The sequence below is a fragment of the Lepidothrix coronata genome, unplaced genomic scaffold, assembly GCF_001604755.1.
Source record: "Lepidothrix coronata isolate B3197 unplaced genomic scaffold, Lepidothrix_coronata-1.0 Scaffold63, whole genome shotgun sequence".
In the NCBI taxonomy this organism is placed as follows: Eukaryota; Metazoa; Chordata; class Aves; order Passeriformes; family Pipridae; genus Lepidothrix; species Lepidothrix coronata.
In genome coordinates this window covers 2,108,021-2,124,151 of record NW_016690243.1, presented here as the reverse complement: position 1 = coordinate 2,124,151, position 16,131 = coordinate 2,108,021, and the positions used below count along the sequence as shown (strand labels likewise).

Genomic DNA, 16,131 nt, shown 5'->3' with positions numbered 1-16,131 from the left:
CCCCCCCCCCCCCCCCCCCCCCCCGCCCCGCACACCCGTCCCCTCCTCCCGCCGCTCCCCGGTGCGACTTGCTACTTCCACCCGCTACCCCCCCGCTCCGCTGCCGCTCACGGACTTGCCGCCGCGGGAAAGTTTGGCAGCGGCCGGCGCGGCCGCAGCAGTGACATGTGTCAGGTCTCTGGGCACCCGGTGGCTCCGCTCCCAAATATACACGGCGGGTGGGGGGCGTGGGACGCACCCGGCGGCTGCCGGTGCCCCGGCCGGAGTTGGGGCCGTGCCCGCCTTACTCGGCGGGCCGGGCCGGCGGTGGGAGCGGGGCGGAAGCTCCCCCCAAACCACCCGGGGTGGCAGCGGGTCGGCGGGGCCGACCTCCCTCCGCGCAGCGCCGCGGACCCTCCCGCCCCCCTTGTAATTAAAAACAAACAACCTGTAGCCTCTCCGCACGGAACAGAAGTGCGAGGTGGAGAGGGCTCGGGGGCAGGCTGCGAGGGAGCTTGTGCGGGAGGCTCGGCTACCCGCAGCTCCCCTCCCCGTTTGTGTGGTGTGGGTTTTTTTCTTTTCCCTCTTTTTCTTTTTTTCTTTTTTTTTTGTTGTTTTGTTTTTCCCCGAGACCTCCCCAGCAGACAGCCCGGGTGAAGAAACGTGTCACGTTTCTCCTTTGTGTGCTGCCTGCCCGCCGGAGGGAGAGGCGCACCCCAGCCCCCGCCTCTCCGCCCGCCCGCCCGTGCGGAGGGGCTGCTGCCGCCGCCCCCTCGGGGCGCCCCGCGCTGTGCGGCCCCCGGGGCGCCCCCGCTGGCGTGGGAGGGGAAGCGCAGAGGCGACGAGGTGCCCCTGGTGTCGCGGTGCCCCCCGGCGCTGTTTGGGCTGCGCAGGGAACAGTCTCGTCCCTCTACCCAAGACAAAAATTGCCTAAACCCAAGAATTAATAAATAACGATGTTGGAGCTGCGGGGTTCCGGAGGTGGCCTCCGTGCCTGGTACGTAGGGGCCTTCCCTTAAAATTGGCTCTTGAAATTGAAAAGGTCTGCGGGAGTTGGAAAGTTTGGGAAATGTGATTGATTTTGAGGAGAAGGGAGCGGCGACGGCCCCAGCTATGGAGCGGGATAGGCTTTGCCATGCCATCGGGAATGCCAGGGCAGCCACGCGAGGGAGGGCGAGCGCCGGCGCCTCTGGTCCGCGTTGTGCCGCTTCGAGCCCGGGTGCGCGGGCGGCAGCGTTCTTGGCCTCCCGTAGTCTACCGGGAAGCCTGTGCCGCCCGTCGAAGCCTGCACGGCCAAGGTAAAGAGAGCCGGTGAGCCGCTCTTGCTCTTTCCCGCAGTTCGGCTCATGCCAGGTTCGGCGGGCAGCGGGCCTGTGTCCCAGCGTAGCCTCCGGCCGAGAACACTTGCGAGCGCTGGTAAGGTCCCGGGATGGAGCTCCTGGAGAGGGGAAAAGCCCGGCTGTGGGCAGGCAAGAAAACATTCATCTAAGATTTGTGGGAGTAGTCCAGACAGAAAGCAGACTGCTGATATATTCTCCTGGAAAAATAATCTCAGAAGTAACCACTCCAAATTTATGGTATTGTCCTCTGTTAGTAAAGAGTGCAGAGCTGCAGATGGAAAAACAGACAGTACCCTCTACCAGGGAACCACTTCTACTTTTAAGAAGTTTTGCTTGTGTATGTACTTACTTACCGAAAGAAACACAGAAGTTTCCCTTCCAAAGAGGATTTCCCCTGATCTTTTCCGTGCATTAAAACCCCTATCCAAACTCATTCTAGTGAGTGGGAATCTTTCCATTGACATCAGTAGGAATCGCTCCATTGACTCCACGGGCTTGCGCCAGGCCCTTGGAAATTTTGTTACAAATGTGGGACTTGGAAGTTGCGCCTGATGTCTATATTGGCATGTTAATTTCAGGAGGAGGGTGGGAGAGAAGTCAGAGACAAAGTTTTAAGAGATTTTGACAGGTTTAAATTTTTTCTTCTGCATGCTAAGTAATTTAAAACCATTAAGGAAGATCGCTACTGCTAGTAATATTACTCTAAAGAAAATATGATTAATTATTAAATTGGTTTCTCTAATGCTACACTAAATCCTTTTGAGATATGTTCAAATCAGTATTTTTTTAATCTAAGTTTTTTTTCCTGACTATAATAATTTGTAATGTAAATGTAATACTTAAAAGACCCCTATTTTGTAGTAATTTGCTGTGCTTCTTACAAAGTGGTAGTGTTCTGTAGCATTTTTGTATACTTAAATCATTCACTTAGGTACTCAGAATAGTAGATTTCAGAACGGTTGAGGGGAAGGAAAGAGTGTTTCAAATGTAGCATTTCCAAAATACATATAGTAACCTTCATGCCCATTGATAGGTAACTTAGTGACATACAAAAGTCATATAATTAGACATACTAATTTATTCTGTTAATGTGTAACACATGAAACACACTGCTTCATGTGAGGCCTTGTTGGTGTAGGCTTTAAGGTTTAAAAGTAACCTTACTAGGGCGGTTAAGCAGAATCAATTGTATAAATATTTGTGTATTTCTTTGTTTTTAGTTTAACCGCAGTGATCGGTTTGTTGTGTCACAAGATCTTCGCTACAGTGCAGTGTTTATAACATTTGAGAGACGAAAAAGCCTACAGGTTTTGTAGCTTTCTGTTTAGTGAAGATTCCTGTAAAATGACCAAAGAGAGTCTATAGGGAACAACCACATTAGAGGTTTTTTTAATGTGAGGAAGAGTAAAAGAAGTATATCAAGTTCAGGACATTTTAATCAGTGTATACATGGTACTATATTAAAGTTTCAATAGGGTTTATACAATAGTCAGGTGAATAGCTTCATAGGTTTTTGAAGTGACTATTTGTTGGTCTTTTTTTTCAGTAATCATCTGTTGCTTATACATTTTTTAAATGCTTTCTGTAATAGAACTTGTTGGAACCAATATTTTAAAATTAAAGGTGTATTTGCTTAGAAATATTCCTGTCAGACTCCATTATATTTTTTGGAGAAGTTCTTATTGGACTTGAATGTATTTAAAAAAAATACTGTAGTATAAGAATTATTTTTTTTTGACTGATTTATGTGAGCTAGAATAAGCTTTTTGTATTCTGATGAATATACCTGATTCAGCATTGCATGCACAGGAGTTATTCAAGGCTAGTGGGCTGAAAACAATAGAAAACTTCTGAGATGTGATCCATGTTGTGGCAGTGTTTTGCTATGTGTCATTGAAAATGTCACTTAACCTCTTTGTTTTTCATCACTGAAATGTGAGGGCTGGTATTTATCTATCTCTCTAATAGAGTGATTAATTAATATTTCTTGAACACTGAGTACTCTTTTGTTCCATTTCTATATTTACCAGGTTTATTTTGGAGAAATTAAATTCTGATGGTGGTTGAAAATGAATGGTTAATGGGAGTCATCATGTTTTTTCTTTGTGAGTGAGATCGTGAAGAGGTCACTTGCTCATAGGAATTGAAAATGGTTTAGGACATAGGTCACTGAAAAGTACGCACGGAATGATTTTGACTGAAGAAAACTGCAAATCATGATCAAACTGAAAAATGCTATCAACTTTGTTACAAAATAATATTTTTTTGTACACTGGGACTGATAACTCTTTTTAAATTTTGTGACAGCTAGTAAGTCTAGAAGTAATGCAAATTATCTATTTTTTTTTTCACAGCCACTGTAGCATACCTCTCAACTAATCCTTGTTAGAAGGAATATTTGTCATTTAGATTCCTGTTCCCTGCCCTGTTTTGACTTGAAATCTTTTTTGATCATATATGTAAAATAGTGGGACCAGAAAAACAGAATAAAAAAGATGAAATTATAGAAAAGCTTAGCTGTAATAAACTAACCTCTTTAAGTTAATCTTAAAACTGCAGTTGTATAGTTCATTGTTAGTTGTTTAAAGGTTTTCTTCCACATTTGTTCCTTCACAGAATGAACACAGTTATTGTAATAATTACCAGGGGTAGCTTTAAACTTAAATTTCAAAACTTCTAGATCAGCCTGAAAACAAGGAGCAGTCCAACAGATATTATTTAACACTGATGATCTTTTTTTCTCCTTTCTGAAGCTTTCAGTAGTTTAATCAAACTTACTACTTGCAAAAATCTTTCAAAATGTTTACTACAAATTATAAGAGGGATATATCCTTTGTTGCAAGATTTGCATCTGTTTCAGCTTTACTGCTTTTTTTTTTTTTAATCCCATTTCTGATAGGTTTGCGTTTTAAGGGCAAGATGATGTTTTATGTCAGAAAGCTGGATTTGAAAGTGCCAGCAATAGCTCGCCTGTGCTGTCATCACTGAAGTAGCTGAAAATAATCTCTTTAATGAACAGTTGCTATGATGTTTATTGGTTCACCAAAAGTGTAGTTTGGGATGGTGTTAGAAAGTAGCACTTGAACTCTGAGGAGTAAGTTATGTGTGGAATTGTATTTAATATCAGGATTTTGGTTCCTAGTCTAAGAAAAATAAAATTCAAATATTGAGCACATTGTCTTATGCTATTGACTATCTTAAGACTTTTTAATAATTTGTAGAGTTTGTTGAGGAGAGGGAATAAGAACATTGTAGTTTTAACTTTTTGTTTGGTTAATTAGTTATTCCTTTTCCCTGCAAATAGTCATCACACATCTATAGCTGGAAAGGGTTTTGCTGCAGTTTGTTTCTAATTTAACTATATGTGTTAGTCAGGCTGGCTGCTGAGGGCAGAGCCTATTCCCTTGGGTACAGTGGACTGTACCCTCTGTGTGCCCTGAGTGTGGGTGTCTCTTCAGCTGGGTAGCAGAGGGCTTTGCTATAGGTAGCACTGATGACTTTCTAACTTATCAGGCTGAGGAACAACAAGCAGACAGCTTTAAGGGACAGGCAGCACCTTCATTCAAAGTGCAGAAGGGAGATTTTCTGCCCTGCCCATCCCTCCACCTGCTTGCTGCTACGTGATGGCCATTCTGGGGTGGAAGGAGTGACTACAGATCTCCGTCATACAACCCAAGCCCTCTTTGAGGTTCACAGGCTGGCTTTTGACTTACCTCTAGAGCTTGCTTGTTTACCAAGGAGCTTCAGTCTTCTCCCTCCTTCCTATGGGCATCAGGTGCTGAGAGTGGGTGATGGGGTGTCTGTTTTGAGAAGTTGCCAGCCCATTGGTGGTTGCAGGGTCCACACGGACAAACTGTAAGTCCTTTGCTCAGTGAACTGGTTCTTTGGATCTCCACAGTGCATCAGACCACAGTTGCAAATTGCATCATATTAAGTATTTCTGTAAGGTGCTGATCTCAGTCTTGTTTCAGCTAGTTTGCCTCCAGGATGTTGTGAGGATGACTGAGATTCCTGCGGGCCTGTGTGAACCTTGTCCTGATGGGAGATACTCTTTATCATTGGGCCCAAAACTAGAAATTCGTTTGAAGAGTGGTGTTTTGAGGCTGGAGGGTACATCGATATATATAACTAGAAAGTTGTTGGGGTTTTCTAAGCACATTATTTCATTGAATAAGTATTTACATTGTTATATTGTTACAAACAAAATCCTATATCTTTTAAGATTGAAGTTCAGTTGATGATCTTGGTAAAATAATTTTTTTTTCCTTCTCAACATAAGGTGTATTTTGCAACTTTGGTCCGAATTTCTCTCCTAAGTAAATCCAAATTCTGATTTACTCCATATTCAGTTTCTGTATTCAACCTAAACCAACATGTTACATATTATTGAAATAATAATTAAGTATTTTATGTAATTTGAAACTATGTATACATAATTTGACTTATTAAATTTTTGATGTATCTGTATGTTACAGCAGTCTGATCTTGATGGATATAGCCACCTTGATTTTTGGGATCTGTCCTTTCAGAAAAGGAAGGAGAATGGCTGTGCAGTATTAGCTTATTACATTGCTTGTCCAGTAGGACCGGATCGGATAATTCAGTCTGAAAAATTAAGGAACTTGTGTTTCGAGAAACAGTCTCAGAGTTGCCAAGCTATGTCAAGTGTAATACTTTAAGTATCTATCAGATGTTGATGTTGAATTTTCTCAGGAATGGTGAAGAAAATTTAAATGAGATGAAATCTCTAAACACCATTTAAACTTTGCCATGCTGTTGGTGCTAAGTCTTGTAAAAGACTTAATCACAATTACATTGTTGATTTTTTTCCTTTTTAAGTCTTACTGTTGATGTTGAGGAGGCATATTGTTCTCCTGGAATTGTATCGCCCCCAGTAAAACAAGTGGTGGGTAATACCTGTGTAATAAAACCTGTAGCCGACGTTTAACTACTTGGAAATTAGATCAGAAACTGTCAAGTTTTACAATGTACAAATAATATAGAGGAAATTTTAAGGGTTAGTGGTGGGAAGCCACGCAAGGCTTTGCAAAGGAGAGGGACAACACACAAACAATGGAGAATTGGGGAATGCTGTGGAAAAAGGCCAGAGAAAACATGTGGCTGGCCGGGAGCCAGCAAAAGTGCAGGTAGCACTGCCAGGAGGTGGGCAGCTGCTCAGAAAATAGGGGCTCAGGTTCTCAGAAGAAAGAGCAATGTGATTTTCATCTGGTACCCAATATGGAAAATAAATATTTTCACCTTCACTTCTTCTGTGGGAAGAAATAATGAACTTTTTGCATGTCAGTGTTACACACGTGTCAGACACAACTCTGACAGGCACAGGAGTTACACCCGATTACACTGGCCCCAATTGAGGCTGCTATTTTTTAAATATTAGATCTTGTTAATTCCAGTGTGTGTCTTTATTTGTTAGTTGTTACATTGAAAGTTGATTTTTACTTACTGAAGAAAAGTATAATCTTCTTAGTGTGACAGAGGAGGGAGAGAGGTCTTTTGAAGATAAAGAGGGAAGAGAACTGTCTAGAAAACAGAGGCTAGTGTCTTTTAGAGTCTAAAACAGAGTAATTGAAATATTTATGATTCAAGGCACTTCTCTGTGAAAGAACACAAACAGGATTGTGGTTTTATTGCAGTACTTACAGTATTCTCATGACCTAAAATTGAAAACACGAAAACCTAATGCAGTCAGGTGTGCACAGACTGCAGAGATACACGTATTTGCCGAACTGTTGTGCTTTTCAATTGTGTCAACATTTTCATTTTTGTAGAATAACATCTTCAATAAGGAATAAATAATGTTATGTATAGAGCAGGGCAAATATAAGAGAAAGGGTGCTGAGGACTCCTTGATATGTGGCAAAAATCATTCATCATAAAAAGTCAGTTAGTGGAATGTATGAGTGCTAAACCTGTAAAAATATTAGGATGGAACTTGGCTAAAAATCATTATGCCTTTGTGCAGAAATTCATTCAGACCCATTTATTACCAGCCTTGAATGCATTTAAATTACTTTTAATGTTGTGATGATGCTTGTCAGTTGTTCTCAGTACACAATAACTGTTCAGCTGGACATTGAGGAATACGTATGGTCAGTGATTCAACAAATAACTATATTGAATATACAGAAGAAGTTTCACGTAGTATCAGTAACTCCTTACACATTCTTTTGCTTAAGAAGAAGAATTAAGTGTATTGTGACAGAAACTTTAATATATTTTGTATTTAATTCTATTTTAAGTGACTGACATCTTGTAAAAGAGTTAAAGGTGTGCTTAGCATTGGATGTTCTAGATCTGTTCTTGGGCTTCACTTTTTTATCAACCAGGAAAGGGTGTGAAGTATACTTGAGTAAGCAGAAATGTAAATTTTGTGACTTACAATATGGAAACCTTTTAAAAAATATTGGTTGAGGTTTCTTTGTTGGTTTTTTTGGTTTTGTATCTGAGAGCCAGATCATGCCCTCGAATCACAGAGAAGCCAGAAGAATGGTAGAACTGCCAAAACATTTGTGTATAGCTTCAGGACAGTGCTAGGTGAGGAAGTTGATGATCAATCCAATGTCTCTTCTGTGAAGCCATGCAGCTTTGGAAGGGGTGTGGGTTTGTGACTGTGCCTGCACATGTGTCTGCACAACATCTCAGGGCTCCTTTCTTCATCTGCAGCTTTTCAGGAAGGAGACCAGGGCCTTCAGAAAGAAAATAGATGTATCTGCATGCATTTACTGCATCTCAGGTTAGTGGACAGAAAACACTCTTCTTAAGAAGAGTGCAGTTTGTCTTTGGCTGTAACAGTGAATGCCTAGAAACAGTGTTTGAGGAATGTGGTTCTCCAGACAGAAGGTGACCAAGCTGATGAGTGTTTTACAACATAAAAAAGGTGTTTAAAGGGTTGTGATGGGAAAACCTGGCCTTCCAAAGTCTTCCTCCAAAAAATGAGGGAAGTGTGCTTTCAGACTAGGTTTGCATTTGTTTCCAGACTATGCATGGCTTGCAACATTGGTGTCTTGCTGTGCTCCAGTTTCAGGTTGTCCCCTGAGGTGGTTGTGGGGTCTAGGGGTGCCTGGACTGGCAGTGGGGTCTAGAGCGGTGAGTGATGGAGTGACTCTATCTGCTGGTGACAGCTTGCCACCTGTCAGGACTCTACTCAGATGGAGCTTCCCAGCTCCTGTGGCATGCAGGTGCCCTGCTTGTGTCTTGACCAGCGTCAGGCTTCAGGAGAGGACATGCTTGAGACAATGGCCATATATTTGTGTTGAAAAATCCAAGACCTTCAGCCCTCATCTCAAGTTTTCTGAAGCTGATTTGAAGATTCCCTTTTTTGGCTTAGGCACCAAGGTTGGTTGATGCTTTACATGAGTTTGTATGTGCCTGTGCAAAATAGGTTTCTGAGGTTGAGGAGTTACCAGTTGCTTAGCTGTTCTTCAGGGCCACCTAGAGTGAGACTGGTGATGGACTGCTTGTGCATATTTAAACCAAAGTTATGTTTTTTCAGTTTTTGTTTCAATACAGGTTCTAATACCAACAGTTTCATAGGCCCTGAAGCAACTCACCACGAAGATGAAAAAATCTATATTCAAAATGACTTTTTCATAACATTTAAATATTTTGAGGGGTTCACTTTCATTTATTCACTAAATGGATCTTAAAAAGTACATCAGTCAGGTACATAATTTGGGAGGATCCAAAGACTTAAATAAGACATTCCTAAAAAGATGAACACTTGCTTTAAATCAGTGGTGTCCAGCCCAGTCAGCCAGGCATGGCAGCCAGGTATGTGTGAACACCAGTAATTCACTACATATTTGTCTAGAAAGGGTATGGCTATTGATTGGACATTCCTCTCACTTCTTGAGACTCTTCCTCCCCCTTATTATTTGATTGTCCGTGCAAAGCCTGAGAAGGGTGGCAGATGGAGAAAACTGTATACTTGACTGGTCCTACTGAGTTGCAGGCTGAGCACTTGCATTTTGAATCTTTGTGTGACTCAGTAGAAGAATACATTTATATTATTTGATTATGTGTAAAAATGGAACCTACTGTCCTGGACTTAACTAAGGTGCTATTTTTAATCTATGTTTCAGTGCCTGTCTTCTGTAACTGGAATGAAATGTTAAACTGAAACTATTAGCCTTATTATACATAGGTGCCTGCACATTTTGTGAATCAATAATATCCAAAGCTCTAATTTTACTTATGTATCATTTAAAAATAATTTTATGAATACTCTTCTATACCCAGTGACTGACATTTGGGTCTTTGTTGCTAACACTGAATTGCTATTAGAATGGGGAAGACACCATTTTTTTTCAAGTCAGTGCTAGGCGTACAGTTTTGCTTCAAATTCACTTATCAACAAAATTTCCTTTAACTGAATTTCTCTTCATCTAATATGCAGATGATGAGTCGGAGCATAATGTGACCAGAGATTATTAAAAATATCTTTCTCACTGTCACCTGCGATATTACCATAATTGGAACTAAGGAGTCCGCAGTTGCACAATATTTATGTTGCAATCCAAACTGACACAGCCTGGAATGCTGTGGTAGCAAAACAAGACACAGACTCAAGCATCACACCGTGTGCTTGGGAGGAAGTGAGCTGCTCCTCCAGCAGGGACATCCCAGGGGTCCCCCTGCTTCTCTGTGGGCTGGGGGGACCAAGGTGGTGAGGTAAGTGCTGGCAGCCTGGCTGCAGAGAGCAGTGGCTGGTGGTGGGTGTAGGTGATGCTTTGGGTCAGGCTGCTTTGCTAAGATTGGGGGCTGTGGTAAGAGATTGCTACTTCCCTGAGGCCTACTGATTGGGATGGGCTCTTTTTTCTCCTGACACTTTGGGGGCCTCTTTGTTAGGAGGTGTTGTTTGGAAGAAACACTTTTAACGTGTTTACTTTTCTTTGGCACTTGGAAATATTGAGTCCTTGTCCAGTGTCGCCTTTAGTGCCGAGATCGGCGTAGGCACAGTGAAACCAATGTTTTTCCCTGCTGCACCTCTGGTAGGCTCTGCAACAGCTGATGAACTCGATCTGTTACTCATAACCTTCACTGGCAAGCACGGTTCGGTATATTTGCCTATGACTGACATGCTGAGATCTATGGCCGTGACATATCTGGTCAACTCTTTAAGCCTTTACCTTTAGCATTACTTTAACCCCTCAGGGCTCAGCTGCTTGCAGCATTTAAAGCATGGCAAGAGGTTTTATAGCAGAGATTTGACTCAGCAAGACTTGAGCTACCTCTTGCTGAAGATATGAAATACAATTTGGAGCTTATAATTGCTGCCTAATATGATCTTGGACCCTTACTTAAAATCCATTTAACTGATACTGTACTTTCTTTATAAGGTTATTATTGGGAGCTAACCTTTTCTTGTGTTGTGGTTAAATGTACAATGTAATAAGGGTGTTTTCTAATGTGTTTAAGAGTTGGAAGATGTGTTAGAGGTAACCTTTATGCAGCGAGTTTTATATAGTTGTAGTAAGGAGAGCAATATTAAAATCCTGAACATTAGTACTATCTGAATATAATTTGTTCTCATTCTGTTTTGTGTGTGCCTGCTAGTGGAGGATGGTACAGCATATTAAGAAAAATCCATGTTGTTCTTGAGTATCTTTCTTATAGGTAATTATTAACCTAGTGCAAATTACTGTCTTCTGAAATTTTTTGAACTCTGATGATACAAAAATACAAAAAGCGTATTGGATATAATAGATAAGTCACAATTCTTTCTTTCTTTTGATTTCAAGGAGAGGAAACTAAATCCAAGATTTTAGGCACAAAACTGAAAGCCTCTCAGAAATCTTTACTTTCTTGTTTAACTTCTAATAAACAGGCATGGGCCATGTCTATTGGATGTCTCCAGGGATCACTAGCTTATAATAGATTTACAGATTTATTTTCCCAAATGACACTTTTGCTCTAGGGTTATTAGTTTGTCTGCTTATGATTGCCTTATAGAAGTGCGAGTTTGCTTAGAGTTGTAAGGTAAAATTAAGTATTTCTTATATTTTTTTTCCTAACCAGATACCTAAGTATATATGTAGAATTTGGTATACGTGGAAAGGATTTCAGAACTTGCCTCCCTGCGCCCTTCTTGAAACTGCTGTAAATGGTGGTGAAGGCAATTGTAATTTCATACCACAAGAAGGGTCAGGAAAAAAAACAACAAACCCCTAGAAAGATGAGTGTCATAAGTGTGGACAGCCTTTCTTTGGTTTTGTATTTTCTTTTTTCCCCTTGCTAGTGTAGAAAGCTCATTCCCACTGTTCAGCATCTTTTTTTATTTTTTCTCCCCTCACTTTTTTGTTTTCCTTCCCTTTTGCCTCAAGGGGGCATTGTGGGTTGGAGAGCGGGAGCAGGTTTTGCACGTCAGGCATATAGGTGAGAAATACTTGTTTTTCTTATGTTCATTAAAACTGCTGTCAGGGGTGAACACATTCGTAGGCATGTACTGGGCAAGAATGGCCATAAGAGAAACAAAAATTGTTTTTTTATCTTAAGTAGGTGGGGAAGGGGGCATCAGTCATGGCTCATGGGGTTGAAAAATTCATTGTTCTTAACATTGTAAAGAATGATGATAATGTAGACATAGTGCCTTCCTAAAATTTACAAGTGTAATTCTTGGCTCAGATGTAGACTTCTTGTGGAACTTTATGATAGAGTTGCTTAATCTCAATGCAGTAAAGATAAATTCATTGATGGTTATGAGGTGTTGATATAATTAAATAGAGAATACCAGTAAATTACTTTCTGAAGTTGAATGACTGTAAACTCTGGTCTTCTAATTTAATCCATCTACTGCTTCCCATTCACTTGCTGAAAGGCTTTGTAGACTGAGAAATTAGCCTTACTCCAGGGACAGTAACTGCGAGAACTAAGTTGGATTCTCTTAGGGGAGAGCCTTGGATGAGAAGTGTTTCCTCAATATAAGTTAATACTGGATGGAAAAAGGAGAACAGAAACATGTTTTTACATTGCTGATCATGTTCAGTGATTATTGTGTTTCTCACTAACTGCCTCGATTCTGTGCCAGTTTGTGGTAGCCCTGACACTTTCACAGAAGAAAAATTAAGAAGCTTACAAACCAGTGAAAAAGATACTGTTGATATGAGAAAAATTAGCTAAGCCCATTTCTTTGGCTGATGTTGCAGTGTTGCTCACATCTGGCTTTTTGGTTGATCTAAACAAATGTTATCATTCTCTCAGTAGGCAGTGCATTTTCCTTGTGAATTATTTAAGTATGTGCAGAAATTATTCCGTAGAGAAATTAGATACCTCTGAAATTAGCCTTTCACACAAAGGGTAGTTTAACTGCATGAGGTAAGCGTTCACTCTACACTTTTAACCTGAGCTCTTAAGAATAGAGATGCATGGGAAAATACATTCTTTAGGAAAGTGTCAGTGTCTTGTCTTAGTGGGTTGTGTTTTTTTGCAAGGTATTCCTCACCTAACACACTTTTTTCTGTTCGTTGCTTGATACTGTATTGAGGTATAACTGTAGCGTAACCCTTGGAGCTCTGAAAGGGACTTAGAATCATAAAATCATTTAATTGGAAAAGACCTCCAAGATCATAGAGTCCAACCTTTGACCAATCACCACTTTGTCAGCTAGATCATAGCACTAAGTGCCATGTCCAGTTGTTTTGTGAACACCTTCAGGGATGATGACTCCAACACTTCCGTGGGCAGTCTGTTCCAGTGCTTAACAACCCTTTCAGTGAAAAAATCCTTCCTGAGGTCTGACCTGAACCTCCCCTGGTGAAGCTTGAGGCCATTTCAAGGTGAAAGTGCCATGGATATCCAGTAAAAACAAACAAACAACAACAACAAAAAAAAACCTGAATGAAAAAAATGATTGTGTTGATTTCGAAAAAAGATTCTTGTTGAATTAACACCGAAATCTTCTTTTTGATTCAATTATAGAAAGAATGGGAATAGTTTCCTTAAAAACTTGCTAGAAGAGACCTGTCCTTTTGATATTTCCTACAATGTATCTACAGGCTTAATATGGATGTGATATTTGGAAGGTGAAGTCCTACTATTGCTGAAACCCATCAACTACATTTCATTGTTCCAAAGCCTTCTGTGCATTTTGAGTACAGAGGTTGTGGTTTGTACTGCTTGGTTTGTCATAGAAGATTTGAGGGAAAGTGAATTAGCTATTATTTAAATGTTTGTAATTCATTCTGGTATTTTTCAGTGCTTTAAAATAAATTCTTTAAGTTAAAGTTACTTCACATATGTATGCATCTTGTAATAAGGAGTGTGTAAAATAGCTAATAACTCTATCCAAAGTGCTTCCAGCTCTACCATGTCTTTCTCGCAAAACATGTTTTGCATAAATGAAAATTGTACTTCTTGATTTTACTTGGCAGATCTGAAGTACTTGCAGTAAATACCATTCTAGCAAAGGTAAACTCCCCCAAAGAGACCCCAGCTGTTAGCTGTCTTGCAAATCAATGTGATATACATTGTACTTTTGACTTGACCAGTTTGAGTCTTGCAGTATAACATCATTGCTTCTTCTGTAGCTGTAGACCCCAATGTAGGCCTGCATTTTTGTTCTTCGTGAGAAGAAGTTAAAAAAAAGTCCAGTATCATGAATATATATAGTGAGTAGCTGCATAAACTGTGTCTTTCTCTGTCTTTGGGTTGCAATTTTAACATTTTGAAGTCTCTTAAAATTCATCATACTTGAAATAAAAAAAGCCTTTTCTATGACCGTTTGCAAAGTTTTAATTTGTTTTAAGTGCTGTTGTTGATCTAGAGCTTTTGCTCATTTAAGGGGTTGATTAATTGCTTTTGCCACTTTTGTTTGCAGTTCAGTGTAATCTCATGCAGACTATTGTAATTTTTTTTTAGTTTAATCTTCTCCTGATGGTTGTATGTTTGTATGGGATGTTAAATTTGACCACTAATAACTCAAGGATTTAAATAAACAAGTAAATAAGATGATAACAATAAGAAAAGACTGCAAACTGAAACAAATGCTTAACACTGCAAATTTATTTCATGAAACATAATTTCTGCGCCTGCTGTAGATCCTATTGTGGAAACTTTTGTTTTTATATGATTTTTTTTATTTAGAAAGAGAAAAAGATCATCCTGCTTTCATTCAAGTATCTTTACTTAAGGCAGATTTAATAGAAACAAGACAAAAATAATAGGCTGCAAACTGAAACAAATGCTTAACACTGCAAATTTATTTCATGAAACAATTTCTGCGCCTGCTGTAGATCCTATTGTGGAAACTTTTGTTTTTATATGATTTTTTTTATTTAGAAAGAGAAAAAGATCATCCTGCTTTCATTCAAGTATCTTTACTTAAGGCAGATTTAATAGAAACAAGACAAAAATAATAGGCCTATCTCTTACACTGAATATTTTTTAAATGCGTATGCTTTCTCTGATAATTACTATTCACTAAGGCTCAGTACTCTTTCTTTAAAGGATAACTGTTGTCTTACCTGTAAAATGGATGGATGGATGAATGTTGAGACTGAAGTCACTTCATGAAAAATGTAAAATACAATTCAGATATGTAGTTGAGGAGACCTGTGGCCCATCTGCTTTGCTGTACTGCCTTTCAGAAAACACAGATCGCACGGAGTGCTTGGGTAAGTCACACTGATATGGTGTGACCCACACTACAAACAATAATTAGCTTACTGATAAGTTACTTGGGTAACTTGGCCCAAGTAGGAGCCTATGATTTTCACCTACAGGATGGAACTCAGTCATGGCTGATCATGCAAAGGAAGAAGCTGTTACTGTTCATCTTTGGAAGTGTCTGACTGTGTGCTACTCTTGGAAGGTAGAAAGTCGAAATCCTGGTACACTACATTTCTCTGCTATCTCACAAATAGATGTGTGGTTGACAAAAAAAGCTGTGTTGTCACTGTGTAATGGATACATGATCTACCCCCAGCACTGGTAGTGTACTAATTTTCACATTCCTACGTACATAATGGGCAGACAGAAAAGTTCTGAAATTGTAAGACAGGCCAGATGGAAAATATGTTCAAATTAAAAGAAAAATGAGACAGGAAGAAAGAAATATAATTCTGCTGATAATGAAAGGACGAATAAGAGAGGGCAACTTCTGTTCATCTCCATTTTTTAAGGAGACTAGTTATGGTTTTTGAACTTCTGGGATTATGGTGCATTTTCTTTGCAATAGAACTGTCAGAAAACACAAAGGTTATATCTGTGCAGACAGATTAACTTGCTTCAAGCTCTCCAAAGTACTTTAACTCATTTCATGTTCAGCAGTAAAAAGTCTATAGGTTTTGGAAAAATTAGAGCATTATAGCTGTACCTGTAGCCCTCCTGGACAGCCAAGACATGGCTTTTGGATGAGAGCTGTGGCAAGGCATGTGACACCCTGTACAGTGGCAGTGGCTTGTCAGGGCTGAGGTGCTAAGCAAGTGTACCCCTGTAATCGGGCTATGAGATACTTCTGGAAGCTAGAATATGGGTCAAGGAAACCTTCCTTTGCTGTAATCCTTTCTAATATTTGCTTTTGGAAGTTTTCAAGAGCACTGCTAATGCTGAGGAGTGGGGTTCTGAAATTTTTCTGTTTTTCTGGTTGTACTTTTTCAAGTTTTCTTTCCTCTTGTGTTTATTTAAAGTGGATCCTAGCAGCGGAGGAGATGGTTCTAGAAAAGGAGTATTTTGTCAAAGAAGGAGGGTCCTAAAAATTCTAGAGGTATACTGCAAAGCGAAGAAACTGCATAAAATACAGTGGTAGTACAAGAAACCACCCCATTTTTACCAAAATGATTGTACAATGGAAAGT

General features: G+C 40.0%; 1 protein-coding gene and 1 long non-coding RNA gene across 6 annotated transcripts in view; one reads left to right on the top strand and one right to left on the bottom strand.

Moving 5' to 3' along the window:
- LOC108498761 overlaps nt 1-4,410 on the bottom strand; it is a 7,401-nt gene extending 2,991 nt beyond the window's left edge. Inside the window, exons 1-2 of the long non-coding RNA XR_001875300.1 lie at nt 4,400-4,410; nt 2,428-2,431 (exon numbers count right to left, since the gene is read on the bottom strand). This is a non-coding gene — a long non-coding RNA (uncharacterized LOC108498761). The remainder of the gene's footprint in view (nt 1-2,427; nt 2,432-4,399) is intronic.
- Nucleotides 1-16,131, top strand: part of FOXP2 (forkhead box P2) — a 411,711-nt gene that overhangs the window by 315 nt on the left and 395,265 nt on the right. The window contains exon 1 of one of the 5 annotated variants that reach the window (XM_017817864.1): nt 898-976. The exons of the other annotated variants lie outside the window; for them this stretch is intronic. The gene's annotated coding sequence lies outside the window, so the exon portion shown is untranslated. Of the gene's footprint in view, nt 1-897; nt 977-16,131 lie in introns of those variants that run through there. 5 annotated transcript variants of the gene reach the window in all.